The sequence below is a fragment of the Calidris pugnax genome, unplaced genomic scaffold (genome assembly GCF_001431845.1).
Source record: "Calidris pugnax isolate Ruff unplaced genomic scaffold, ASM143184v1 scaffold27, whole genome shotgun sequence".
NCBI classification, from domain to species: Eukaryota; Metazoa; Chordata; class Aves; order Charadriiformes; family Scolopacidae; genus Calidris; species Calidris pugnax.
In genome coordinates, this window is record NW_015090893.1 from 15,264,456 (window position 1) to 15,292,117 (window position 27,662).

Genomic DNA, 27,662 nt, shown 5'->3' on the forward strand with positions numbered 1-27,662 from the left:
CATATAGTATTCCCATTGGTGACCTTTGTCATGTCACAGTACCTGTGTCTTTGTGTCCTCTGAGCACTGGGTAAGGCTTCCAGGAGAGGCATTGAGTGATTACTAATGCAAGCTCCTGGTGTTCATCAGGAGATATCCATCCATCCCTTAAATTCTTCTATCTCTGAGGGGATGGGAGAAACAGAATTCATTGACTGAATCTCATCCAAGAGGAGACACAGCCCTGAGCTTGGGAAAGCAGAGAGACTTGTTCCACTGCAAGGTACCACGTGTTGCAGAGGCAAAAATTCCTGAGGAGACATGACCCCTGGAGACTTACCTTCAAGCTCAGCATAGCCCAGACCTGGAAAGGTGCTGGGGTAACAGGGCCAACCTGCCCCAGGCAGCGGGGGCTCGTCTCTTCCTTGCAGCCACCTCTGGGATGAACCCAGCAAACGAGCTGGGTTGCTCTGGGATTTGTCACTGCACCGTGTTACCCCAGGTAGTCATCCTGGCCAGAACACCTCCAGATGATACCCCTCAGAACGGTGTTTCCAGATGGTGTTTGCAATACACCCACTCATAAAACAGGTGATGCATCTTTTGGTGGAACTGCTGCAAGGTCGCGTCGTGTTCCAGCAAATTTGCTCAAAGGAAGAAAAGTTTTTAACCTTTCCACTAATTTGTTGAAGGCAGACTCAAGCAAATGCCTTTTTTTTTTCTTTCTAAGTTTCTTTTAAATTACAACCTCCTCGTCTCCTGATTCAAGGTTACTATTTCTCCTTGTTTAAGGGAAACAGCCTGGATCTCAGCCATCAGTCAGCCTTTCACTGCTGACACATCCCTGTGGACTGAGACAGGCTCAGTGGCTAAACTCCTTCTGCCACACAATAGCAGAAATGTTTCATTTGTTGTTCAGAGATTACACCTGAGTAATGAGGCTACAGAAGGACAGCAAGGGCCTTTAGTAGAATAATTATTTAAATATATATGCAGGTTTGCTACAATGGGCTGTTCTCCGAATCAATACGATGGTATCAAGTGCCAAATTTCTATTAAAAATTAAACCTTTAAAACAAACGCCAGTAACATCCCATCCATTTGCTGGGGAAACCTAATGGCCAGCGCATCAATAATGGCACATTCAAAGGAAACAGCCACAGTTTGTCACTCTCAAGCATCAACACCAAAAAAAGCTTGTAGCCACTCTGCTACACACCCCCCAGAATAAGGAGAAGGATTTCCAAGGGCTGCCTTTGGGCTTTGCCTTTCTCCCAGGTAACATTTTGGAGCCAGATACTGTCACACTGAAACCTCTGCTTCTGACAAGCTGCTCGGCAAAGGTCAGCCACTCCGTAATGAAGCCATAAACAAAGAGAATACAAATGACAGGTAGTTCTGGGAAATAGGGGTCCCCACGCTGCATGTGCCACACTATCTGTCAGCAATGGCCCCTACGTTTAATTTGCCCCATGCCCCCAGGGAAGAAAATCAGAATAAATCAAGGAGTCAGGATGGGAAGTCATCTGTCCCTGTTTCTTCTGCTTAATATCAGACCAAAGCCAGATTTGAGGCTTTCTAGGAAGAGGTTCAGATTGGAGTTCACTCACTTTAGGAGGCAGCAACCATCACGTTGAAACCTCTGCTTCTGACAAGCTGCTCGGCAAAGGTCAGCCACTCCGTAATGAAGCCATAAACAAAGAGAATACAAATGACAGGTAGTTCTGGGAAATAGGGGTCCCCACGCTGCATGTGCCACACTATCTGTCAGCAATGGCCCCTACGTTTAATTTGCCCCATGCCCCCAGGGAAGAAAATCAGAATAAATCAAGGAGTCAGGATGGGAAGTCATCTGTCCCTGTTTCTTCTGCTTAATATCAGACCAAAGCCAGATTTGAGGCTTTCTAGGAAGAGGTTCAGATTGGAGTTCACTCACTTCATGTCCCGCATCAGACACGGAGCCATCAGCCTCACGTGCTGCCAAAACCACACTGGCCCTGCAAGGGTTGAGCTGCCACCTCCCCCTGGAAACAGGGACACGATGCCCCCTTCCCTCCTCACGCTGGTGTCTCTGATGTCTGATTTCAGGCACTTTTTGTCCATCACCTCTCAGGCATGATCAGAACATCTCTCCATTTCTCAGGAGCCAGAAGAAGTCCTCTTTAAAGCAAGTGCTGTGATGCCACACTCCCAAAGAGGCCACACACTGTCCCCCACGGACAGTGCCATGTGTCACCTTGTGGCTGTGGTGGCTGTCCTTGGCTCTCATGGACCCATGAAGATCTTAGCTGGATCAGGCATCACTCCATGAATTATCTTTCTCCTGAAAAACATTTATATAATAGAGATACATATCTATTATATGAATGTATACACACACATATATATATATACACACTTTATACAAAAACATAGATATATCGTATAAAATAAATGACAGTATTGGACCTGAGGAGGTTTTACCTATTACCTGGAATAAGGAAAGAAGGCAGCAATTTATTTTTTCCTACAGGAGAAAGGTATTTAACAATATTACAATTTAAACATTATTTATAGGGTGACCTTGTCTCCAAAAATCTCTTACAGGAGAAATAAATTAGGGCTCATCTATCATGAGCAAAAGCTGCTGTTCCCATCTCCCGCCTGGTGCAGTTTCATACCAGAGGAGGCAATTTCCTGGGATTTCACCGAGCACCTGGAGCTGATCCAGTCTCAGCTGCGTGGTTAATGCCTGCAGGAGGGGTCCAGACTGAAGTCAGCACAACGTTAAGGGAGTTTCCTGGTTCAGATAATCAGAGTCAGATCCCCAGGGCTTGTCCCCGCTGAGAAATCAGCTCAGAACATCCAGGATGTGAATTGTCGGTGCCACAAGCGTTTGCATCGAGGCCGCCTGCTCCCCGCTAACATTAATTTCTCCCAGTTCAGCCTAACCCAGTTCCTGATCTGAACCGAGCTCAGTGACACGAGGGTAATTTCAGACAGAAATGAAGGTGCTGCGGTGGAAATTAGTGCCAAAAGCTGTAACTCAGCAATAGTGGCTCTGCCTGCTCTTTCAGACAGTCCAGATGGGTCTTAGGACATATTTCCTTTTGAAGGTAGGAGAGTCATCTTCCCTCACTTCCTACCTACTGTCTTATTTTAAGTAATGAATCACACGTTTTACTTTTTCCTCTTTTTCCCTTATGAAGCTGAAAATGCAGATCAAGCTTTTCTAGTCCCTCGAAGCTCCAGACTTCTGCAACATCAGCAGCAAATAACCTCTGCTGCTATTAAACGGCATTTTATCATTGCTAAGTGGCGTTTGTCATAGCAAGATGACATTTTTCTGATTTCTTAAAGCATTCCCCATGGTGATAGACCTTGTTTTTCCCTTAATCAGCAAACTCACTTCTGACATTCAGAAATAAGGGAAATATTCCACTCCGAAATGTCAGGATTAACTGGAGGTCACATCCAGGGTGTCTGTGAACCTCCTGAACCGTGGGGAGGAGGTGAGAAGACCGTGCAAGGTGTTGGGTCTTCTTTTTTGTAAGAGAAAGATGATTTTATATACTTTTATAACAGAAGATGAGATTTGGGAAATGATTTCTGGGTGACAAATGACAGGGAAAAGCAAGGCAGCAAACAAAGCTGCCCCAGAGCTGATGGCATGTCAGTGCAACACGTCCTTCAGCTGCCAGCAGTTTCATTAGCAGCCAAACACGCTACGTTTGCTCCAAGGTGCCTAAAACACACCAGACTGACAGCTTTTCAGCTGCTTTATTGGACCTGTTAGAGAGGGTAGCAGGGAATCAATTAGCAGTCAGAATATTTGAGTTGTCTGGAACTGCGTGGACAAACACCCCAAAGCGACTCTCAGCCCACTGCAGATGCTGGACCAGCCTTTCATCACCCTGAGCCCGCAGGCGTTTTAAATGAGGAGGCAGTGAGAACGATAAACAAGGATAATTTGGGCAAATTGTGCGAGGAGTTGCTCCATCACACAGATGGAGCCATTAAATCTGGTCAGCCCCGCAGAAGAGGGAATTTTCAGTGGGGCAGCTCGAGCCTCCCCCAGCTGCCAGGAGCCACGTTATCCCCCAAACCTCACATTTTTTAAAGTTCTTTCCCCGGTGTGAAAAACCTTCCCGGACTTGGAAGGAGTGAGATTTTTCTGGGTTAATCCTGTCAGTCAAGTGCCTTGTACAGGCAGCAAATTAATTTCCAACATAAAAGCAGAAAAATATATAAAACTCAGGAGGAAACAGAAGGTGGGAAATCTAGGAAAATAATTGCCCACTTGGCCAGACTGAAAGCAGCAGATTGCTTTGTGAGCTTCTTCAGACCAAGTATCCAAGACTTTTCTCTTGTAACCGGTAAAATAATCAATAGCTACCCCACTTGTGAGGCTTAGTGCACATAATGAACGGGTGAATATTTATAGCAAAAGCCATGGCACATTAGATATTCCAAAGGACTTATGCAAGCACCACTTTCTTTAATACAGCTTTAGAGGAAACGCTTTAAGAAGCTTTATCAGTATAAAACATATTTTGAACTTCATGGAAATTAATAATTGGTATAGCAAAGTCAAAGCCATCTAAGTGGAATGACTTAACCCTGCCGGACAGTATTTTTCACTAACTATAATGGTTAATCTGTCAGTTGAGAGAGGAAAATTCTCTTCTATTGTCAAGTGCAATGAAACAACAGAGGAAACTTCTGCGGCTGATGAGGACTTTAAGGAAATAAATGGAATATGGCAAGTTCTATAGAATAAGGCTCATTCTTAAAAATCACAGCCTCATCCCAGCCATCGCTTCTTGCTGACTTCTGTTCCTCCCCTAATCTCAGGCTGCTGTTGTGTTATACAGACCTCCTGGAGTTGTTTAAAAAGAGATCATTTTGGATCACAAGACTTTGCCTGCATCCTTCTCTTTTCTGGCATTTATTACCTGCTGAATGTATGGGTTCTTCATTGGAAGAAGCCACCATGTCAAAGCAAAAGTGGGTACCAGGGACTGTCAAGTTTCAAATGAAAGCCACAAATACCACTAAACCACATAGGGTTTGTCTCTGAGATGGAAGGGGTGAAGATTTGTAGCCTACTAAAATCCAAGATTAAATGAAATCTCCAGCATCTCTATACCACGAAAATGAATCATTCCTCCTCAACAAATTTGAACTGCTACACCTCCCAAGGTTCTCTTTGTAATCTACTCAGTCAACAGTCACTTCTCTTTTATATATCTAATTTGCTTTGTTACAAAACTGAACTCTCAGAAAAAGGCTGTCGACGTGTCACTGTCTTCCACAGCCTCCACCGCAGAACTGATGATGCAATTTTTCATAGAAACACTCCTTACTCTCCATCATGAACTCCTTGGGGCAAGGAATGATTTTTTTTTTTTCTCTTTTTATGTATTGTGCCTGCCACAGCAGGGGCCAGATTTGTATTAAGCAGCATATAATAGGATCTACAGCATAATGCAGGATAATGAGTGATAACAACCACAGTGGTAAATGATGTCATTTAGTGCTTACTGTCCCTGTGGTGCCCTGTCATCAGCTTTTTATTGAACAGGCTTGTCCTCACTGTTTCTTACCGATCTTAAAAGTTTGTCTCTATCATGAAGCCTGTCTGAGTGTCTATTTAACGCTTTTCTGTTGCAGCTCCTCTTTTCCTGTCCCTCTTTCTCAGCCTGCTGCGGGGAGTTGAGGACTACATTCCTGTTTGTCCCTTTTTTTCCTTTTTTTTCTTTCTTTAAGCAATGTGGGCAGTCAAGCCCTTCTGGAGAGGCACATTGGCCCCAACACCAGAGATGATTCTCAAAACACCCCTTCTTCTTCCTCCACTGTTTAAGAAACTAAAACCAAACACTTTTCAGAGCTCGATGCTGCCAACTCTTCCTCAACTCTCCTTAGCATCTGCTCAGGCTCCGTTTGCAATACTCCTTTCCAGGCTGAAACACACAAAATGAGAAAGCAGTTTGGTCTGACCCACACCCTCCAGCTGATGCCTTTGACACAGACCTGCCTCCCACCCAACCCGACAGTGGAGGGGCCAAGGACTTTCACATCCCAAGATTGTCACCTCAGGTTTTAGCTCTCACAGCCTCTTCTCCTCTGTGCCACCTCCTGCTGCTTCCTTCTTCACTCCACACATTCCAAAACAGGCAGCAGGAACTAATACAAAGCCGCTTGCTTATATTTCTATTAATTGTCTTTCCCTCATCCCATCTGCCACCTCTCTTCTTCAGTCTGGCCCACCCAGCTCCCCAATTTATAGCACTCACAATACAGAAGACTTAATCAAATCCAATCTCTCTCTGCAAAATCTCTGGCATCTGCTGTTCCATATTTGGTTCCCAGCAAGGGCTGCTCAGTCCCAGCCTCAGCTCCCTTGTTTGTACCACGGTTCCCCTTAGACCAAATGAAGAGCGCAATTAATTAATTGGTACCCAAACTTGAGAGTTCCACATGCATCATTAGAAATAATCAAAATAGCTCTGCTCTGTGTGTAAATATTTTTTCCCTATGTCTTATCATTTATTATTTGCACGGTGGCAGCAGACAGAAGTCCCAGCTCGCCCCTTGGATCTCGTCTCTGCAGGTCAGAAGTGGGCGAGAGCTGCAGACAAATAAAGGGAGGGAAGGGAGAGCAAAACAGGGAAAGACAGGCAGGACGCTCTACACCATATGTCCACTTCAATAACATATATGCATGGTTTTCTAACAGAAGCTATGAAAATTAAAAAAAAAATTGGAAGTAGTATGTTCACCTCTACCAGGTTTACCTATTATTTTTAAACAGAATTTCTCAACAAGATTTCAAATAAGAGATTTTTCAAATCATAACCACAGTGTTTGATTTATCCCAGGCATTCTACTAGGACCAGGGTGTTTTCTGCAGAGGGTGAAATCCCAACAGCCCCAGACATCCCTTCTATACTAGACCCACACGGTCGTGTTTCCATAGTTTCTTCCATGTGTGTCCCCTTGGGGAATACCATGTCCTGCGTGGTGTGTGCTGGCATTTACCACTCTTGGATTTCAGTGGAGAGCAGTAAATAGCACATTTCTAAAGGAGACACATTAACCCTTTTGGTACCAATATCGTTCATCTGCCAACATCAGCTCAGCGAAGTGGTGGGCCTGGGGAAAACCTATTATCCACCAGCCCAATCCCACTTCTGCTTTCTTTTGGAGGATGACACCTCAGGTGTTCACTTATTTGACTTTCATGATTTTTTCTGGAACCCAGCTGCTTTAGCTCTACCCCTCATTTCTTTTCTTTGCAACGCAAATCATTTAGATGCATGCACAGCTCTGAAACAAACCAGCCTTTTTTTCCTGCACAGCAAAGCCTGGAGCCTTCTGTTGACGATAACTCATGGGCCCACTGTTCTCAGCAGTGGGGATGTAAAGGAAAAGGGTTGGGGTATGTTTAATAAAAATATATCTTACACTGTTTACTGACTGAAGAGTTGTTCGACAGATGCTCCATCCTCAGCTATGTTTAAATTATTCCCTAAGCAAACAATACAAACTGCACACTTCATCTTACCCAATACAAAAATAAACAGAGCATGCAAAATATATAGTCCTGGTATAAGATCCCATACAAAGAACACTGATTTCTCCTGTGCTTAAATATTTTCTTCACTATGTTTACTCGGCAATTTATTCTTCCACTGGCTACAAAAAATTAAATGTCCAAATCTGTTTATCTTATGAATTTTCAAGACTAGTAGTGAGTCTCCTATTTCAACTTAAATAATATTGTTGGTGAGGTATCTCTTGATGGATTGTATAAATAAAGCCAGATACAGAGACAGAAAAAAAACCCAAAACCAAGACCTGTTTTTTTTTTCCTATTTTTCTTAGTTTACCAAAGATGGATGTGAATACTGTGATCAGCAATATTTTCCCTAAAATTTCTGAGGTGTTTGGGTCCTTTACAGAGGGAAAAAGAATAAATCACTACCTGAAATGGATTGCAGAAGAGATGCTTTGCTGCTTTCAGGTCCTTCCTACCACATCCCCTCTGTGTCCAGCCCTGGATGTGGCCGAGAGGGAGGAGGGGATCAGGTGAAGTGGGGAGAAGGGGGCACCAGGTGCCTCCTGCCCCCAGCAACCCAGCACAACCCCAGCTCCTGTGGCACTGGGTGAATGGTGAACAAGTGGCCCCTGTGAAACCAGACTGGCTGGAGCCAAGGACACCAGCCCAAACCACAAAGCCCCCCCTCCCCTCCAGCTGGGGCCACCCCTCGACTGACTCTGCTCGTCCTTGGACAAGCCAAACCACGCAATTTGGCCACCAGCCCAGCCCTGCAGGTCATTGCTGTAGGGCAGTGCAGATGCTGCCTCAAAACTGATAAAAATCACATTTCACCTTGATCTTTGAAATCTGGAGCTGTTTCAGACGTACCAGACACCAGATTAGGGAGCAAGGACAAGTGTATCTGAGGAAGGATGGGACCCATCACCCGCCAAGGCCCTTCATCCCTTATCAACCCAAGCTGGGCTCTCCAGGGCTGCCACTGAGCCTGGAATAAGCTAATAGTCTTTGCATGCATTTAGCATAAGTGTTTCCCACTAATTAAATTATTTGCTCACAAGCTGTAAATGGACTAAGCCTGGCAAAGAACCTCTCATACTTCTATAGCCACCTTATGTTAATTCACAGACAAATTACACCAATTCATTTCTCACAAGACTTAAATGGCAGAGGGAGGAAGAGTCAATTTAGAAACATCTTGGCACTGCTGCCAGGAGCTTCATATCATTTTCCCCTGAAAAAAAGAAGAAGCTGGGCTGTTCTCTTGCTTTCTTGAAGCTCAAAAACAAAGCAACATGTAATGTAGCTCTCCAGAGCCCGAGAGCTGCCATCCACCTGCTGCCAGCAGCTCCTGCTGACTGCCATGTGCCTGGAGCCCACCCAGGACAAAACCATGAATATTTGTATTGAGGCTTCTGTAACAGGGCCAGGGACAAGTTCCTGCCTTGCTTTTAGTGCTGGTAGACTTAAAATTGTCAGTGGCAAAGAGCAGAGGGGCAGAAGGGAGCCTGGTTCCTAGTGTGTATGTAATTCCCGTGTGGCACCAGGGCTTTAGCTGGGGAAATTTCGATAGTGACTTTTTTGGAACTGTCTCACCATGTCACTTCCCACCAAATATATTTAAAGAGAAGTCGAACAAAAGAATAAAACATCAGGGAATTAATGGGTCTGATTCATGGTGGTGTTTCTCCAGATTTAGGTAGTTCCTCTCCACACTCGGCTTCAGCAATGCAGAAAAGCTGGATGCAGAGACCAGCAGAAGGAGCAGAGCAATCGCTGTGAATACGATGCAGGACCAGTCACACAGCCCTTGAGGGGAAGGAAGGGTGCAGGTGGGAAGGGAAGAAAGGAAATGGCCTCAATTTATCAATTACTAATTCCATGAACAGATTAGCAAAACGAGGAGGGCCCAGGGGTGAATAAATAATGCTTTGGTTGCTGCTTAGCCTGGCTGTTCCTGCTGGAGGAGCTCAGCTGCAGGCACAGCGAGGGACAGGGGTGGGTGTGTGGGATGAGATGCCTGGAGAGAAGAAGAGATGCCCTTGAGGAGCGATCCAAAGTACAGCTATTCAGACAACCGGGATGTTTTGCTGGCTCTTGGTGCATGCAAACGAGTGTGGTGAGGCTGGACCACTGATAGAGACTGCAGTGTATGGACCTTTAAGTTTAACAGTCTTTCTGGCTGAAGACAAAAATGCATCTTTGTACAGTAAATGGGCAGGAGGAGTGGGACCGATGCCTTCCCAAGGAATAAAAACACAATAAAAGCAGCTTTTACCTGCAGCAGGAGCTGGGAGGGTACAGGAGTGATGGGAGATTCTGGAGGGTCCATGTCTGAAACTGGTCAGGGAGAGCTCACGTGGACTCTTGTGCCAGCAAGAGGGGACAATATTGTGGGGGAGAATATTTGCCTGTAAAAACACCAGAGCAAAGCGAAAAATTGAGAGTGTGTTACCTGAACTGACTCCTCAGGAGTGTCTTTGAAAAGAGCTTTGCAGCAAGGAAGCCCTCAGTTTCTCAAGAAGTTAACGATAAGCAATTTAGCAAGAATATATGGTAAATAGAAAACAGTAACCTGCTTGGAGTTAAGCACATTAGTCCAAATAACAACACTGTAATTAAGGTAAGAAGAGCACGGCAGCTCCCACAGGACCTCTGGGAGCTGCACACATAAAATGGTTCTTTCATTTAAATAACAGTTTTACCAAAGTTTGTTTCTTACTCAGCAGCGAGAGAGAGCATCTCTTGCAGTTTCTTCTCACTAAGAAGATTCCAAACTCAAGAGAAAATACCTGTAACTGAGAGAAAGAGGAATTACTTCAGTTTTCTTTGCATCCATGTACATGGCTGAGTCTCATCCCAGTGAATTGTGATAGCTCCCTCAGTCCAGGACCTCTTTACAGTCCTCCGGAATTAGGTCCATTAACAAGTCAGGGAAATATGCCATTGAGGGGAAGGATTAAGAAAAGATACGCACTCTTGGCATGAACATTAGCAGCACATCCAAATGAATTTATGAGGTCCCCTCCCTTCACCCTGACATCAAAAGCTGCAGCCAACGTGGCTCAGCCTGGCTGTCCCAGCTGGAGCAAAGGCTGTGTCATGTTTTATGGGTGCTGAAGGAGACACCCGCTCTGTCTGTCATCCTCTGGGAGTCAGCCCAACTGTAGGGGAGATCCGAAGGAACACGGAGGAGCTGGGATACCACCAGAGAAGCAGGTCCAGCCCTTGGGAAGGAGCTGAGTAGACCTAGTGTCCAACCTCGGCCATCGGAGTGGCCAGTTCTGTCATGATGGCCACAACCCCACTCAGTCAACAGTCTAAGAAAAGAGTGTGTGCTCACAGTAATGGTCTGTTAAACTTCTTGGCTGCTACAAGGGGAGAGTGAAATACAGATACTAGTCACTCAACACACTTTCCTGTTCCTGCGAATTGGTCACATCACAAGCAATTGCTGTGAATCTGCTGATCTACAGCAGCTACGTGACTTCAGCTGCCAAACGCTGCTTGGGAGTTCGGAGAGTTTATTGTTGAGGAAACACGATCCTTGAGGTCTCTTCCCTTCATACTTGAGGTCCCTTCCAATCTGGCATTCTGTGCTTGATTCTGTAAGACAAGCACATAAATGGCTGGTTCATTAGGACTCAGGAGCTGGAAAACGTTTTCAAAATCAACTGAAGGCAAATATAGATTAGGAGAAGAAACACATCATAAAATGCCTCTTTGAACATTACTGTCAGCAAACCAAGCAGTACAAATACTGTTATGGTATGTTTGGTTGTGAAAGAGACTGTGAAAGTTATTATTCTGCAAATATTGGTATATTCTCTTCTGCAGGATGGAACTGCACGGAGGTATCAATACAGGCCCCAAGGCAGGAGCAACACAGATTACCTTGAATATCAAAATGGACAATCGTGCATTGCCTGCAAAGGAAATCAGGATAACTCAGTATTGCATAACTATAGCCTCATTATCATCATGACTCACTTATTATTTTTACTGCATAGCTTTTTTTCCAGTGTCAGACCCACAGTTATCTCTAAATAAGAGGTTTGTATTCCCCTTCTTGTAAATCAAACGCAGAACAAAGAAAATTTTGCAAGATACATTTTGCTGACCTTTTGCCATTGCCTCCGTGTTGGTCTGTCCCAGCCAAATCCCTGCATGTCCTCTTGGACAAACAGTTAAACTCCTTCCACCAAAATTACACGCTGATTTTGCAGACCTGTTGTTTTTCACTATTCCAATAGAAAGTAGAAATAACAGCTTAAGGCTTATCTAAACAGTGACCCCAAAACATGAGAAAGTTGCAACCTCTGCACAGATAGTCTATGAACTGAAAAAAGGCTCAGTTACTTGGCTAACAGAAATATTTACCCAGCTCTAGGGAAAATACTCAGCCACAGATTTTTATCTAACAGCCTCTCTGATGACAGCTTAATATGGAATTTGGACTCAAAAGGGTAATTGAACTTCAACAAGCTTTTCCTACAAAGAACACTGAAAATTGCACTTTCTTCTGGCTGATGGATACTTTCATTGTTTACGGTATAATATTTTCCTAGCATATAGGAGATTACTCCTATTTTATGCATTTACAGACATAGGTCCAAACACAGACCCAGGTATTGTGTGTGCCGCTGAGATGTTGCAAAGAAAAAAAATGCTGAGATTTTCGCATCTTGGGAGAGGTGTTAACCAGCTCCCAAATGTCACATGGCAGTTAAAATGGAACTATACTCATGTTTTTATTCAAATAACTACTCTAAAATTACAAAAGATAAGTACTACCTTTCAACATGAATAAACTTGAATACATACTAAAAATAATTCCGCATTAACTCCTGAAGCTACTGCCTTCTGCAAGGTGTAAGTGGATAGAGTTTGCTATTAGGAGCTTTATATAACCATACGTCAAAAAATTCAATAGAATGAAAATTGCATATCCGAAAAGTGAAACTGCAGCACTTTGAGAGGTAGTCTTGCAATTTATTTTTTTTTAAAAAGCAACTCAAGTCTTTTAGCCAAGCCTGAGATATCTGACACAATTCACTTTTTCACCCTGAATAGAGGGCATCAAAATTTTAGGGGACAAAGAGGTCTGAAACCTCTAGAATTATTATTTCACCCTCACTTAAAACAGTTTGTACTTCAGAGTGTGAGTAGCCCTGGTGAAATCAATGAACTCGACCACAGGGCAAAGAACAACTTGAAATGAGGCAGGCAAGCAGTGTCTGACCCACTATTGATAAATGAACTCCAGATTGTGGTTTGAGCTACAACCCAGTGTCCTCCCAGGGCTTTTTTTTTTGCATATCACACTAGATTTTTTTAACCCAGCCAACTGGCTGTTGAATGAACTATTTTCTTGAGCATCTCTGGGCCAAGATGGTGCTAGGAGGAAGTTCCTCATCTACCCCACACCCTCCTCCTCTCACACCCTCTCTCACCTGTGAGCTGACCCAGTGGGACCACAAGGGATCTGGTTGTCGTCCCTCCATCTCTGCGCTGCGGAGTTACCTCCGGGTCGAGGAGCTCATATTTTTCCTTGGAGAGAACAGCACAGGATGTCACCATTTGGCTCTGCTGCCATGGAAGATGTTGAGGCTCCTGCAAGCTCAGAGAGGAGTTATTTATTATAGCTCACTTATTTCTTATAAATGAAGTTCTCTCAATACAATGTGTGGCACTGGGTAGAAGTACACTGCAGCGAGAGGAAAAATGCAGCAACGCTCCAACTATTCTGTGGGGGTTTCTTGAGGAAGGGCAGTGCTGGGTTGTGTTTGTTTCTCATAACTTGGAAGGCAATTTTCATCCTTCAATCAGGCATTATTTTCAGAAAGCACAGCTGCTGAGATTCACCAGGAGAATATTTGAAACTGTGAATAATAAAATATTTATTAACCCAAGTACGGCAGATTACAGCCTTTTATTCCTAGAAGATACAGTGCAGACAGCTTCTTTCTGTATGCAAGGATGAGTTCTGTAAATCCAAGTAAAGCAATATCATAAGCAGGCAACGCATAATACAAAATGAATTCATAAGTACTAGAGTAAAGAGTTTGAGAATTATTGCAAAGGGTGACTCCTGACTATTTAAAACATGGAAGGATATACCTTACTGCAACAGAATACTCCAGGACTGATCATTTGGGCTGTATTGTTAAACACACTGTCTATAAATACCTTGACCTTCACTCTGCTGCTTCTGTATACATCTTCTTTAATTATGAAGACTCAGGTTTTAAAAAATAATGGTATATATTATTACACAATACTTCTACTTGCCAACAAAATAGCGGCATCCAAATTTCAATCTGATAAATGTGAAATAAGACTCTTTAATGTAATTCAAAGTTCCGATTCAAGGAGGAAATTACATACACACTGGACCAGCTCCCAGGAGGAGTTTGCAAATTAATTCGGGGTCCTTAAATCACTATGCATGGAAGCTGATTTTCCAATGCACTACTAGGTTCAACAACATTAAGTAATTTGGGGGAAAAACAATTCCTTGTAGAAGTCACAGGACTGGATAGTCTTTCCACCAATGTGAGGCATTTCCCCAAGCACCAAGGAAGGGGCCGAGATTCCCCGTAACCAAGGAAGAGGTTCCTCACAGCTCTGCTGAGTTGTCCTCTCCAGGAGCCTGGATTCCTTGTGGATGAGATGTGGTTATGATTGGTACCTTTGATTGTGAGTTGCAAATGCACAACCTGATAGACAAACTCAAGTCTTAACATGAGTGTTGTGACACTCAACTAAGAAACTAAGACAAGAATTTGAATATGTGTTTGAGGGCTGCTGAGCAGATTTTTGAGACAGGCCAGGAAACGTCAGGGTCTTTTAAAAAAAATTCTGAACAAAATTGTGACAGTGGAAACTGCAGACCAACATGCGTGTTGTGACACTTAACTAAGATAAGAATTTGAATATGTGTTTGAGGGCTGCCGAGCAGATTTTTGAAACAGGCCAGGAACCGTCAGGGTCTTTTAAAAAAAATTCTGAACATAACATGAGTGTTGTGACACTCAACTAAGAAACTAAGACAAGAATTTGAATATGTGTTTGAGGGCTGCTGAGCAGATTTTTGAGACAGGCCAGGAAACGTCAGGGTCTTTTAAAAAAAATTCTGAACAAAATTGTGACAGTGGAAACTGCAGACTTCTTCTGCAGTTGGGTCTTCTGCAGACTTGCCCACCCCATTCACTGTATTGTAGTGTCCAACTCAACATGCACTGTTGTTAGGACAGCATGTCCCAATTTTTCGTTACTAAGAGATCTATTCTGTACGTAAATTTACAGATCTCCTTGCTGTAAGTTTGCTTTACTCAGATGACTTCACCTCTCTGGAAGCATAAGTGCCTGCCTCATTTGGACATAAAATAGCACACATTGAGAGTGGGAGGATTTTTTGAAAGTCCACAGCTTACCCTTCAGTCTTCTGACATACATCAGAAATTTTCCCCTGACTCCAACAGGAGAAGAGTTAGACCAGCACAGGCTTCCTTTTACAGCCAATCCCTGCAGTCACACATTTGGAAATCATTCTTAGTTGTGGATATTTACGCTGCAAACATCTCTTCTTTTGTCAATAAACACCTTTCAAAGTCAAGTCTTTGCAATGTGACAAACTTGAATTCAACAGGCGGATTTTAGGCATTTGTTGAAGAGCCAAAAAATATGAAAGAAGAGTTAAGGACCTTTATCTTTGGGAGCAGTCATTTGCCATCATTTTCCTCCTCTCTCCTTGCATATTTTAGCAGAGCTGCATGATTTTATGTCTTACATAATATAGGCTGGATAATTACCAAACATCCCATATGTTGTAGGTCATTCCCATGGCTGTTGATGCTTAATATCTTGTCTCCTGATTTTCCATCAGCAGGCATCCTACCCAGTTTTGATATACATAATATATTGAGTAGGGGAGAAGGATTCCTTTTCAATAATAGAAAAGGAAAGAGGGGAAAAAAAAGAGAAATAAATGTTTTGAAGTAGCAAAGCAAAACATTTTAATTGAGCTGATAAAAAAAATATCAATATCTCTCACAAGATGGCAAAATTTATCCAGCTCTGAAGGGTAGAGGCTGGAATCTGGAGCAGAGACAAGAAATTATACAAACAGCAACTGTAGGAGAAGAGGGGGTATTTACATGAGACGTGATAAGCAGCGCAGTGCCCGACGGAGGGATTCACAGACCCGTTCATTAGTGATTGACACTTCGGATCCCGAGGTGAAGAATTCCTGAGGCTCCAACAGTCTCGTGTTTGGGGGAAGGTAATGAGAGCATTTTGTGAGCAAAGTAGGTCACGGCTCAGCAGGAGAGGCACGTCATCACATTAAACTATGAAGATGCATAGCTTCCAAGAGGGTTTCTTTTTTCCTGCAGTTATTTTGTTTAGTCAAATATAATCTGTATTTTAAGGACAACAAGATGGTCTAATTTATGGGTCACCCCATTGTTCTTGCAACGAGGGAAGTGATTGCACCGTCTCGCTACAAAAGATGGTGATTTGGGTAAGTAAGCTCAATTGTCTGAACAATATGCTGCAAATGAGTGTAAAAAATTATATCAGGGAACAAAGCATGAGTCACACGGAATTACTCAATAAGAAACAGCAAGTCAACTTTCACGGGATTTGGGTAATGTGGATATCTCCTGAAGTTACGCTTAGCTGCGGCAAGCAGTCATGATGGAGACAAGACACACACAGAGCGATAAAAAACCCCAAAAAACAGTTTCAAGAGTAATAAGTAGAAAATTTGAGGTGACAAAAATCAAAACAAAACTCAGCCTCATCATATTTCTGATAGCTCAGTTAAACTGTGCAAAGCCAGCCCGGCAATCATCTGAAGAGGTCTGAGGAATGTGATGTTTTGCCCGCTACCCCGTCAGGAACAAGAGACTAATGACAGGAATGATTGAGGGTAGATTTTGACACTTGAGAGTACATAGAGTAGGTGTAGAAAAGATTACAGTTATGCACACAGATGGAAGAAGTAGAACACTGGAGAACAGAAGTGTGACAGTATTAAGACAGATAAGTAATTTATTTTATAGGAAACGATTATACAGTTAGGAATCGTGGGGCTTTTTTTCCATCAGAGTGAAGAGGAAGGAATATCTGATTTTCTTCCACATAATCCACAAGACGTGTCAATGTGCTTCTGATGGTGTCAGAGAGAAAGAAAGTGGTTTAGAGAGTGGGCGAACATTTGGATTTCTACCTCATTGACAACGTGCAAGTCAGGGAATTGGCCCAGCATCAATGATTATCTAATTAATTTTGGCAGTAAATACCACCAACACTGCAGGAAAACGGTCATGTAACAGGCTCAGAATCAATACATTGTCCTATATTTAAAGAGCCACCACTGAAATTAATAATAACTTCACTAATTCCCTGTCCCAGGCTTCCCCCTGTAGAAGTTGGAACAACTCATAGGTTTAGGAGTGGGGTTTTTCCCGGTGACATGATGCACAGACCAGAAACATTCTGCATTGGGTACTAATGCTTTTGTCTTCTGCACCAAGCAAAGGTTTGCTTAAAGCAAGATTCCAACATCAAAATGATTTGTATTCCAGCACTCTGAGGCCAAATCCTCTCTTATAGCCAACCCAGGAGATTGACATAAATTAAAAGAGCAAATCTGAAATTCTATTAGAAGACACTGGAAGAAAAAAGAAAAAATCCTTGAGAAGCAGCTTGAAGTAGCTCAAAGTTATTTCAGAAATTAATTGACTTAGAATTAATACTAATTGGCAATACTACTTTGGCATGAGGTAAGCAATTATTTATTTTATAAAGTAAGAGCTCAAATGTATGTTATAAATGGAGGGCAGAATACTTGTACAAAATATATGGGTTTTTTTTCCCCCAATAATATTCTACAATGTTATCTGTAAAACACATCTAGACAGTACAAAGCTACCAGAGCCTTTCAAAGTCTTTTGAATATTCTTCCTCCGCACATTCGAGATAGAGACATTAAAAGTTGAACAAATCATCAAAAGAAATGTATGTGCCTAAATTCCCTTCATTTCAGTAGTCTACATATTTTCTGAGGATCTAAGTCCAGAGACACCAGATGGTCGTTTTTCTCAGATATTGAAGCACCTACACATGCAAATAGGTGCCCAGCAATATTTTCAAGCATGTCCAAACACTTTGCTCTCTAAATAACCATTAAAAATATTGATGCAACATTTTCATCCTACGAGATCTTTCTAAAATATCAAAGGGAAAAATACTTCCATGGAAATTTGTCAGTAATTGAAGTGATGTGTCCCTCCAGGCTACAGAATGGGTACCGCATAGATCTGTGATACTGCAGCCCAACACAATACTAGACAGGGCAAAGCAATGAAAGTGGCTGTAGGAGTAACCTGGCCCTGGAAGAGTTAAAAACTCCAATTAAAGCTAAACAAAAACTACACCCAAATGTGTCTGTATCACAGCCACACAGCTGACTGCACGCACAAAGCATCTGCGCTCCTGAGGTTCACGTCCCCAGCCCTCCCTACTCTGCAGGATCCCCCCAGAAATGGATGGGACATAAAACCCAACACTTGGGAAGGCTGGTTTTAAAAAATACACCTGAAATTTACCCTATAAATGTTCAGCAAAAGAGTCTCAAGCCACAAAAAGAGAATACCGAGGCAGTTCAGAGTGGAGAAAACCAGAAGTACAAATGCTAAACAAAAATACCAAGATTTATCCCCCTCTTTCTACAAACGTGGATTTTGTGTACTCTAATGCCAGCAGAGATCTCTGTTAAACCAAACACCCTGTGCTGGGTTTTATTAAGGAGGAATACGGTGTTACTTTGGTTCTTAAAAAGAATATATGTTAAGAGGAACATATGATAAGTTTTGTCCTAGAGATTTTTTTAAAATTCCTGACGCTTCAGCAAATTATTTTACAGCAAAATACAAAGGAAGACCATCTTGGAGAACAATTAGAGAGGTTTTAAAATGAAACAGTTACAGGAATAAAAGTTACAAGGAAAAATCTCTTAACAATAATTCATAATTTTGTCTTGAAGGGAACTAAAGGAATTTTATGACTTTGATCTTCTAAAGAATGAGTTTCTTAGCTTCATTAGTCACTTTGCTTAATTTTAAATATAGATGCCATGAGAGATAAAATCTCAAACTTTTGAAAGGGGCAGTCCTTTCTCTATTTGTCAAAAGTGCCTTACTGAAGTTCAGTTCAAAAGTTCAGCTAAAGAGATTTTATGGCAGACAATTTGTTATAATTAATGAGCATTCATAATTAATGGGTTGCCTTTCAGAAGAATCACAAGCTTTTTCTTTAAGATCTCAACGTAATGATTTCTCGTTACAATTGCAACATTTCTTTCTACTTAAAAATTTAACAATGGGTGGCAAGAGTTAGATAATTCCACGGTGAACCAAAGTTAAAAGTACTTTACTTTGCTGTTCTCAGAGACCGTACTAACTGTACTGATTATAAAACATGAATTTTAATAACAGTACTGTACTCTATTTCTCACCAGCATAGGTTCAGAACTAATTAAAATACAACGGGAATGTATTTGCTTCTCTCTAGGCAAGGAACATGACTGAGTAACAACATCTCCTTGCATTGTCTCAAAAAGAAGCATTTGATAACACTATTTTCCTCTGGAAAGTTGTCAGGTGAAGTTTAATATACTAAGAGGGAGGCATTAGTTGTAAATATTTCAAAGGGCTGAGATTTGAGGTATTTCTATTTGCTTTATGCACTTTTCCTTTTATGAACACTGTTATAGTTATGAAACAGATAATATTGTTAGTCTAACTGATACTGGTTTTCAAAATTATTTCTGTGAACTTGCGGCAAAGAGATTTAAACCAACTTGTTTACTCCATGAAAGAGCAATGTTCCCGAAGCAATGAGATTTTAGATTATTAAAATAACCCCTGTCGCATGCTGATAGATTTTCTTTCTAAGTGTATTCCAGAAGCATAAGTTTTAGACCATCTTTGCTGAGGGCATTTTTTACAGCTTCCCTGGGTGGTGGCTGGTGGCCACCAGGTGCTTGCATCCCCAGAGAGGAGCCACCACCCTACGATGGAACACCTCTCCACAGCTTCCTGAAGTGAGGGCTGCTCCAGAATGGTGCAGTCCCATCCCATTTGGCAACCACGGGCAGCTACCTTACCTTTACTAATGATAATTACACTCCTAGACAACAAGAGCCAAAGACACCAAGCCATCAGAATTAATGAAGAGAGTGAAGAGGACTTACAAGGTTAAGCCACATTAACTGGAGACCCAAGATGATGAGTGTTTTCCCTTCCACAGATGTTTCCAGCCAGGATTTCTGCTCACAGATCTCTTTTCCCATCTCTGCCTGGCAACTGGGCTTTCCTCTTCCTCCTGGTTTATACAAACACACAAATAACCAAAAGCAAACCGTGCTTTCCGTAAAGTCGTAGCCAGTAACCTGCCATAGAAACAAGGAGAGAGTGCTCTGAGGCTTAGGGGGAGCCCTAGAAATGAGGAATATAAGAAAAATTGACTGATTTCTTCTGATTCAAGGCTGGGTCTGCTCCAGGCAGGGATCTTGCATAGTCACTTATATAATTAAATAGAGCCTAAAAATAGAGCTCTGATAATATATATCAAGCTCTTCTCCAGGATTCAGACTCCATCACATAAGGAGGAATAAACAAACCTGACGTACAGGTCTATGAGCCTTTTTCCAGCTTTTTTAGCAAATATGTCCAGTGAAGAGTGCAACTTTTTTAGATCAGCTCTGCAGTAGGAATTGAAACTACAACTTTATCGTTTTCTTGTTCATCTGCAGGTGATTTTGGAGAGTAGAAAAAGCGAAGAGGTGTTTTTTTCTTAATAAGCAAAGAGATTTAAACCAACTTGTTTACTCCATGAAAGAGCAATGTTCCCGAAGCAATGAGATTTTAGATTATTAAAATAACCCCTGTCGCATGCTGATAGATTTTCTTTCTAAGTGTATTCCAGAAGCATAAGTTTTAGACCATCTTTGCTGAGGGCATTTTTTACAGCTTCCCTGGGTGGTGGCTGGTGGCCACCAGGTGCTTGCATCCCCAGAGAGGAGCCACCACCCTACGATGGAACACCTCTCCACAGCTTCCTGAAGTGAGGGCTGCTCCAGAATGGTGCAGTCCCATCCCATTTGGCAACCACGGGCAGCTACCTTACCTTTACTAATGATAATTACACTCCTAGACAACAAGAGCCAAAGACACCAAGCCATCAGAATTAATGAAGAGAGTGAAGAGGACTTACAAGGTTAAGCCACATTAACTGGAGACCCAAGATGATGAGTGTTTTCCCTTCCACAGATGTTTCCAGCCAGGATTTCTGCTCACAGATCTCTTTTCCCATCTCTGCCTGGCAACTGGGCTTTCCTCTTCCTCCTGGTTTATACAAACACACAAATAACCAAAAGCAAACCGTGCTTTCCGTAAAGTCGTAGCCAGTAACCTGCCATAGAAACAAGGAGAGAGTGCTCTGAGGCTTAGGGGGAGCCCTAGAAATGAGGAATATAAGAAAAATTGACTGATTTCTTCTGATTCAAGGCTGGGTCTGCTCCAGGCAGGGATATTGCATAGTCACTTATATAATTAAATAGAGCCTAAAAATAGAGCTCTGATAATATATATCAAGCTCTTCTCCAGGATTCAGACTCCATCACATAAGGAGGAATAAACAAACCTGACGTACAGGTCTATGAGCCTTTTTCCAGCTTTTTTAGCAAATATGTCCAGTGAAGAGTGCAACTTTTTTAGATCAGCTCTGCAGTAGGAATTGAAACTACAACTTTATCGTTTTCTTGTTCATCTGCAGGTGATTTTGGAGAGTAGAAAAAGCGAAGAGGTGTTTTTTCTTAATAAAGGATTTAATAAAAAAAATGAGACAAACCCTTTTGTTCTGCCATCCGACGGATGACTTCAGTTTGGGAGACAAGAGTTCAGCTGATGGAAACCTTGGCTCTGCTGAGGATTGACCATCCCTTGCTGTGGGCAGGCCACCCACTTCCAGAGGTGCTCCATGTGTTTTACAGAAGGTTTCTATCTTAACACCAAAAAGACCTTTGAGTTAAAAATAATGAGCAATGTAATTTGTTGAGTCAGTATCTCATGAATGACAAATTAGAAATTATAAAACTGTTCTTCTTTATCAAGCAGCACACAAACAATTAAACTCCCAAATTCCCTGGCCTGCTGAGGAACACTCTGTTCAATTTTCCCTTAATTTTTTCCACGGTCATAGATGGAAAACACGACTTAGAGCAGTAGCCAGTCACCCTGAGAGTCTGGTACTTCCCAAAACAAAGTTTATCTAAAACTCGAAAGTTTTTGCCCAGTCTGAGAAGGGCGATGAGCTCGTCTATAATTTGATCTGCTGTTCCTATCTCCGAGGGACACCCAAGAGCCTGTGAGCCAGCCCCGTTGCTGTGATGGTTGTTTGTCTGAGCTAATGCTGCAAGCAGCCTGAGCTCACACCAAGACCAATAATAAATAATCAACCTCGAGCAGCATATCTAATTTATTAAGCCACGTAAGCAGGGAGGCATGGGCACAGCAAACCCCAGTGCTGCTCGGAGGTGAGGACAGCCTTGCTGGGGCTGTCTTAGAGCAACAGGACCAAGGTTTAACTTTCCAGAGAGTGTCAACACTTATTAAGATTTCAGTTCCATCATTCCCAGGGTTCAGCTCCCTCTTCCACCCTGTTTTAGATGGTTCTTTAGTCTTTTTTACTGCATCAGAGCACCTTGCCACCTTCAGTAATTAATCCTCCGGACCCCTGCAGGTAAGGAAGGATTATCAAGTCCATTTTTCAAACTGGGAAGAGGGTGGCAAAATCAGAACCTGATCAGAGAGACATCCAGGCTTGGCACGTGTGCAGGGAGGCAGGGGTGCCCCTTGTCTGTAAAAGAAACTTCCACACATACTGTCCAGGGGATGACCTAAGTTTAATAACTCACCCTCAGTAATTGGTGTTGATTCCCCTCAAAATTTACAATCAATATAGACCTTAAAAAAACCAAAGAAAAAATCAATAAGCAGAGAAGAAAGAGGAACCCTGTCTGCCCAACCTGTCATCTGCTGTCTGATAGACTCAGCCACGGCTTCCCATCACTGACAGACCATGCCCAGATGCCTCCAGGAAAGGAGGAAACATTTCTGACACCAGACAGTGAGCGGTACAAGCAAGAAGCCATGAACAAAGACAGGCTCTGCTAATAAAAGAGCTCTGTGATGATCTGTGAAGCTTCCTGAACAATCTTTGTGTCATCCCAAACACTTAATGCTGCCAAAACTGAGGTAGGGAGAAGCAGGGCAATGCCAGAGGAAGAGGATTTATAGCTGAGAGTTCAACACTTTCTTCAAAAGATGATGGTGAGACTCCAGCCCCTCCTGATCTGAATTCCCTACAATGAAGCTAATATTATGGTTAAACATGAAGCTTCACAGCACACCAGCCGAACAGGCAGGAGGAGGGCTCTATATACAGGTGGGATGTGTTTTGTGCAGCAGCCCGGAGAAAGACTCATTTTATTCCCTTTGAGAAAAGGCATGAATAGGAGAGAGATGAAAAGCCCTATTCCCCACAGCCTCCCCAAATCTGCTTCTGGTACCCGGAGAGCGTATTCAGAATGGGACAGACGTTGCCTTTGATTCATATTGCAGGTTGGTAAGGGATTACTAGCACCAAAAGCAAAATGTATTCAAAACCTAAAACCTCACAGTGAGTTGTAACGCTTCATTCCTTCTTTTCTTAAATAAAATTGAACCCTCAATAATTGGGGTTAAATACTGGGAATACAGACAATGCCTCCAGCACATAGCCCTGTTAATGCACATACCTCTTCTTGGATGTATCTCCCTGAGTAGCAACAGCCTGGACGAGGAACCAGCCCCAGGGAGCACCGTTGTGCTGCAGAGACAGGACTGACGTGGTCACAAGTTGACACATCTAGGCAGCCCCTGGAGCAGCCCATGTCTGACACACACCTGATGGCCTGGGTGAAACCTTTCTCCTGCCCACAGCTATTGTGCTGCAGAGACAGGACTGATGTGGTCACAAGTTGACACGTCTAGGCAGCCCCTGAAGCAGCCCGTGTCTGCCTGAGGACCGAGCTGACACACACCTGATGACCTGGGTGAAACCTTTCTCCTGCCCACAGCTGGGCTGTCCCAGAACCCAGCACAAGCGTCTGCATCCCCTTTAGCACCCAGCTCAGCTCACAAACTAGTGCCTCGTGACTAGAAATCGGTTTGAGTGTAAATTAGGTACCAAAGACAACCTTCCTCTACAATTACACCTTCTGCTTTTACTTCCAGAACGCCCTCCTGCTCACGTTCTACACACATGGATGCACTGATGCTGCATCCCCTGGAGCATCACTGGACACCCACCCACTCCCACCTGTATGAAACTCTCTGAAGTTGAGCTTTTCCTTCCGTGTACACCAAGCAAGCTATTGCAAAGAGGAAATGGTTATTTCCAGGACATGGGGAATCCACATCTCTACCACGCAAGGACACAAACCCTTTTGCTATGGGTGAAGCTCCTTGCACTGCCAAACCCCTTTGAAGCTCGACCGAGCTGTGCAGTGTGTGGGAGCAGTGATGGGAGGGCAGGGAGGCTGGGATGTTCCCCAAACAGCCAGAGTTATTTCCCTACACCCACTTGAGCAGTGGCAAAGCTTACCTGGATGGCAGGAGGTGCAGGGTGCTTATTCCCCATCCGTCGATGGAGCTCGCCTTGATGAATCATGAAGCTCCTCACACTCAGAGAAGAAGAAAGGATCCAGACGCAGCCCTGATAAAATGCACTCAAGCTTCCTTTTTCACAGACTTCTCTGGAAACTTTCTAAATGCTTCTGTTTCAGCTGGTGCGAACATACCCTGCGAAACCTCATGTTAGAAGTTAGTTTTAAATAGCACACACAAGCTCTTTTGAAGCAAAATATTTTCAAGATGCCTTTTCACTTGGGCCAATTTCCTCAGGCATCCAGCCCCCTATTTAATCACCAAAGGCAAGATCCACAGATTAGGTGTCTAGTGCTTAGTTTTATGGCCCTGCATTTGAAAATATAGTCCTTAATACCCGATTCTCAGGCACCTGGAAATAAGTGTTTTCTTTGGAGTGATTAAAAAAGGAAATCATCTCTGTATTTTTTTTTTTATTATTTCCTTTATATGGTTTTAAGGCTGCTTTTATGCAGGAGTGGAAAGTTACAGCCTGTGATTTGTTGCATTCTGGTCTGCTAATAGAAACATCCCCCTGCCTGCCGCTCACTCCCGAGAGCAGAAGGATCGTAACGCAGATTGTAAATGGTTGCATTACTGAGAAAGATAATGTTTCTTTCCACTTTCATTTCCCTGGGTTGATATTTATCGTGGTAGGGGTTGCGTAAGCGTATGAGAAAGAGAGAGATCATGCATTATTTACCAGTCTGGAACTGGGGAAAGGCTCCAGCCTTTCACAGAGAGGCTGAACCCTGAGCGGTTCCCAATTTGCATCGTGTTTGGTGGGAGCTTGGCTGAAGGACCTGTAAAGCAAATACAATCACCCAACAGCCCTGGTGCCCAGGATCACAGGCTCTGTTTTCCCTTCTTTCTGCTCTGGATAGTTTATGCCACTATATATTTTACACTATGGCAAGACTCAGGTCTTGAGGGTCACAGGCTCCGTTTTCCCTTCTTTCTGCTCTGGATAGTTTATGCCACTATATATTTTACACTATGGCAAGACTCAGGTCTGGCCAGAACTGCCACCAAGTCACTGCGGCCATCCATAAATCCCTTGGGGGTCAGCTGGGGCTCCAGGAGGCTCCAACGTCTCCGAGAAGAAGTTTTTTGCTCTTGAATGTAGCTGGGGAAAGACATGCCCATAGGGGAGGATGAGACAGGAGTAGGTGGAGGTCTGTCCACCCCCAGGACTGTCCCTGGGATGCCACCATGGCCAGCGATGCTGACCCAGCTTCCAAACACGCCGGGAAGTTGCAACACTGAAAAGTTTATTATTGTTGTTAAAGTCCAGGCAGTGTCAGAGGCGCCGTGTTTGTCCTTGCAGCACCATTGCCAGGGCACATTAAAAAACCAACCAAAACAAGTCATTAAGTGCTGGAAATCTTAAAAGAAAAAAAGAAAAAGCAAGCAAGCAACAATAACAACAAAGCTCCTAAATAAGAAATAAATTAATGAGTACAAATTACAAGGAACTGAAGACTTTAAATGCTCCTCCAAATTAAGGAGAACAAAGGGAAAAGATCAGCTCTTATTTTTGCAATTAAGGTATTATTTATGGCAATTCAGCTTTTTCCAGATTAAGCCTGGATACAGCGTTGCGGAAAACACATCTGATTGACTCCCAGGGCTTCTCATGGGTTTCTCTCTCAGCCCCAGCAGCAGGCAGCCAAAAAGCAGGAGGAGTTTTGTGCTCCCCCGACCCTGCGTGAGCACAGGGGCCTGTAGAACACCCCGAGGATTTCTCCCAGCGCCGGGCGGTTGGACCGTGACCATTAACTATGGTTCTCAACCCAAAGCGCGAGCTCTGGAGCTGAACTGCTGTATCTTCGGGGCAGGAAATAAATCTAAGGGTGAAAGATAATATTTTGTAGGAGGAAAAAAGGGGAAAACCAGAAAGATTCTTGGCTCAGTGTCTGGGGTGGGAAGAGGGGGCACCTCGTGTTTGCAGGGAAGGGACACGCAGCCACAGGAGGTCAGAGGGAGGCACTGACCTGGCAGAGCAAACAGCCTGTTTGTCCTCTCCCAGCAGTGAGGTGACTGTCCCATCGGTGGGACTGTCCCATCCACCTCCAGGGACATCTCTGAGAGCTCAGGGGGATGATCCCTGCAGGGTTGAGGGAAGAAGGGAGATGGAAGATGAGCTCACGGCCACCGAGAAGCCACCCTGGCAGAGCCCTGCCTCCCCCACCTCTGCCCAGTTTGACTCCAGAGCACCACAGGGCTATAAAAAACCCACATTTGTCCTCAAGGACAAAACGCACCCACGACTACAAAATTCATGTGCATCCTCTACAGCGTTTCCCTCCTCTCCTGCAGAGTCGGTAACATTTGCAGAGAAGCTGTTTATAACAAACTTTTTGCTAAAGTATGCGAAACATTAAGGCTGTCCACACTATTTATAGGACTCGGCCCCCAGATGCCTTCCTGCTTTTCCTACAGACTAATAAAAACAATGGAGTAAATAAATAAAAAAGGACGCAAAGTTCGGTTAAACTCAAAACCAGCTCGAGGGAAGAGAGAGCCGAAGACGGGATGGTCCTGGGAAGACATCCAGCCTAGCAGACATCCCTGCTGTGCTGCTGCTCACAAACTCTCTGATTTCAAGGAGACACGGTAGGTAAAACAGTTGTGAACTATATTAGCTTTTTTTTTTTTTATGACTCTGTTGATTTTTCCAACCCCTGTGCTGGCTGCCTGCCTCGCCGTCCTGTCCTTTGAACCTGCACAGAGTAAATAGGTGTAACTACTGCGGCTCTGCGGGCAGGAGATGTGTCCCCAGGAGGAGCAGGGAACAGGCAGGGAAAGACCATCCTGGGGAGCAGCATGTGGATGAGTGACTCCAGCACTTGGGCTGAAAAAGGGGCAAGGAAGTGTGTGGGGAAAAGAGAGAAACAAAAATCAGGAAAGCCCTTAGAGAAATACCTCCTTGCAAATTCAAAAGGTCCCCAAGACTTGGAAGTAAACACCCAGGTTTTCTGAGGAGAGATGCAGAAGGTGGTGAACAGGGATGTGACAGCCTTCGACCACCCCAGCAGAGTTGCTGGAGGCACCAGGGGTTTAACTGGAGCATCTGGAGATCAGGAGACCAGGAACGGGCTGACCAGGACCTCGGAGGCTGTTGCCCTCTCGCAGAGACTTCATTTCATTTCATTTAAATCTAACTGCCCAGAAGTTTTCTCCTCTCTTCATACCCCCTCTCCCAGCAGAAACATTTATTAGACTAATTGAAACGTTTAACCACCCGGGACTGTTGGCTGCAATATCTCATCATAAGCAGCTTTAAACGTTGCTTGGATCAGCACCCTGGGACTGGAGAAGCCCTTTCCCCCTTTCCTCTGCCCACTTCCCAAGTGCTCCTCTCTCTCCCTTCCTCGCTCCTCTCA

General features: G+C 43.5%; 3 long non-coding RNA genes across 8 annotated transcripts in view; 1 reads left to right on the top strand and 2 right to left on the bottom strand.

The window, feature by feature from the left end:
• Positions 1–1,606: 1,606 nt before the first annotated feature.
• On the bottom strand, positions 1,607–19,913 carry LOC106891278. Of its 2 annotated transcripts, XR_001412664.1 has the most exons (6): positions 19,782–19,913; positions 12,973–13,132; positions 11,641–11,760; positions 10,242–11,125; positions 9,798–9,930; positions 1,607–2,302 (listed from the first exon to the last, which is right to left on the bottom strand). It is a non-coding gene; the product is annotated as an uncharacterized LOC106891278 (long non-coding RNA). The 2 variants fall into 2 exon arrangements; XR_001412665.1 differs by lacking the exon at positions 11,641–11,760.
• A 543-nt stretch (positions 19,914–20,456) lies between these two features.
• Positions 20,457–27,662, bottom strand: part of LOC106891254 — an 8,885-nt gene continuing 1,679 nt past the window's right edge. Inside the window, exons 2-6 of one of the 5 annotated variants that reach the window (XR_001412657.1) lie at positions 26,271–26,383; positions 24,980–25,079; positions 24,236–24,432; positions 21,440–21,592; positions 20,457–20,934 (exon numbers count right to left, since the gene is read on the bottom strand). This is a non-coding gene — a long non-coding RNA (uncharacterized LOC106891254). Of the gene's footprint in view, positions 20,935–21,439; positions 21,593–22,505; positions 22,555–24,235; positions 25,080–26,270; positions 26,384–27,662 lie in introns of all 5 variants that reach the window. The other 4 variants (XR_001412654.1, XR_001412655.1, XR_001412653.1 and 1 more) reach the window with 4 other exon arrangements.
• LOC106891253 overlaps positions 26,180–27,662 on the top strand; it is a 4,920-nt gene continuing 3,437 nt past the window's right edge. Inside the window, exon 1 of the long non-coding RNA XR_001412652.1 lies at positions 26,180–26,892. This is a non-coding gene — a long non-coding RNA (uncharacterized LOC106891253). The remainder of the gene's footprint in view (positions 26,893–27,662) is intronic.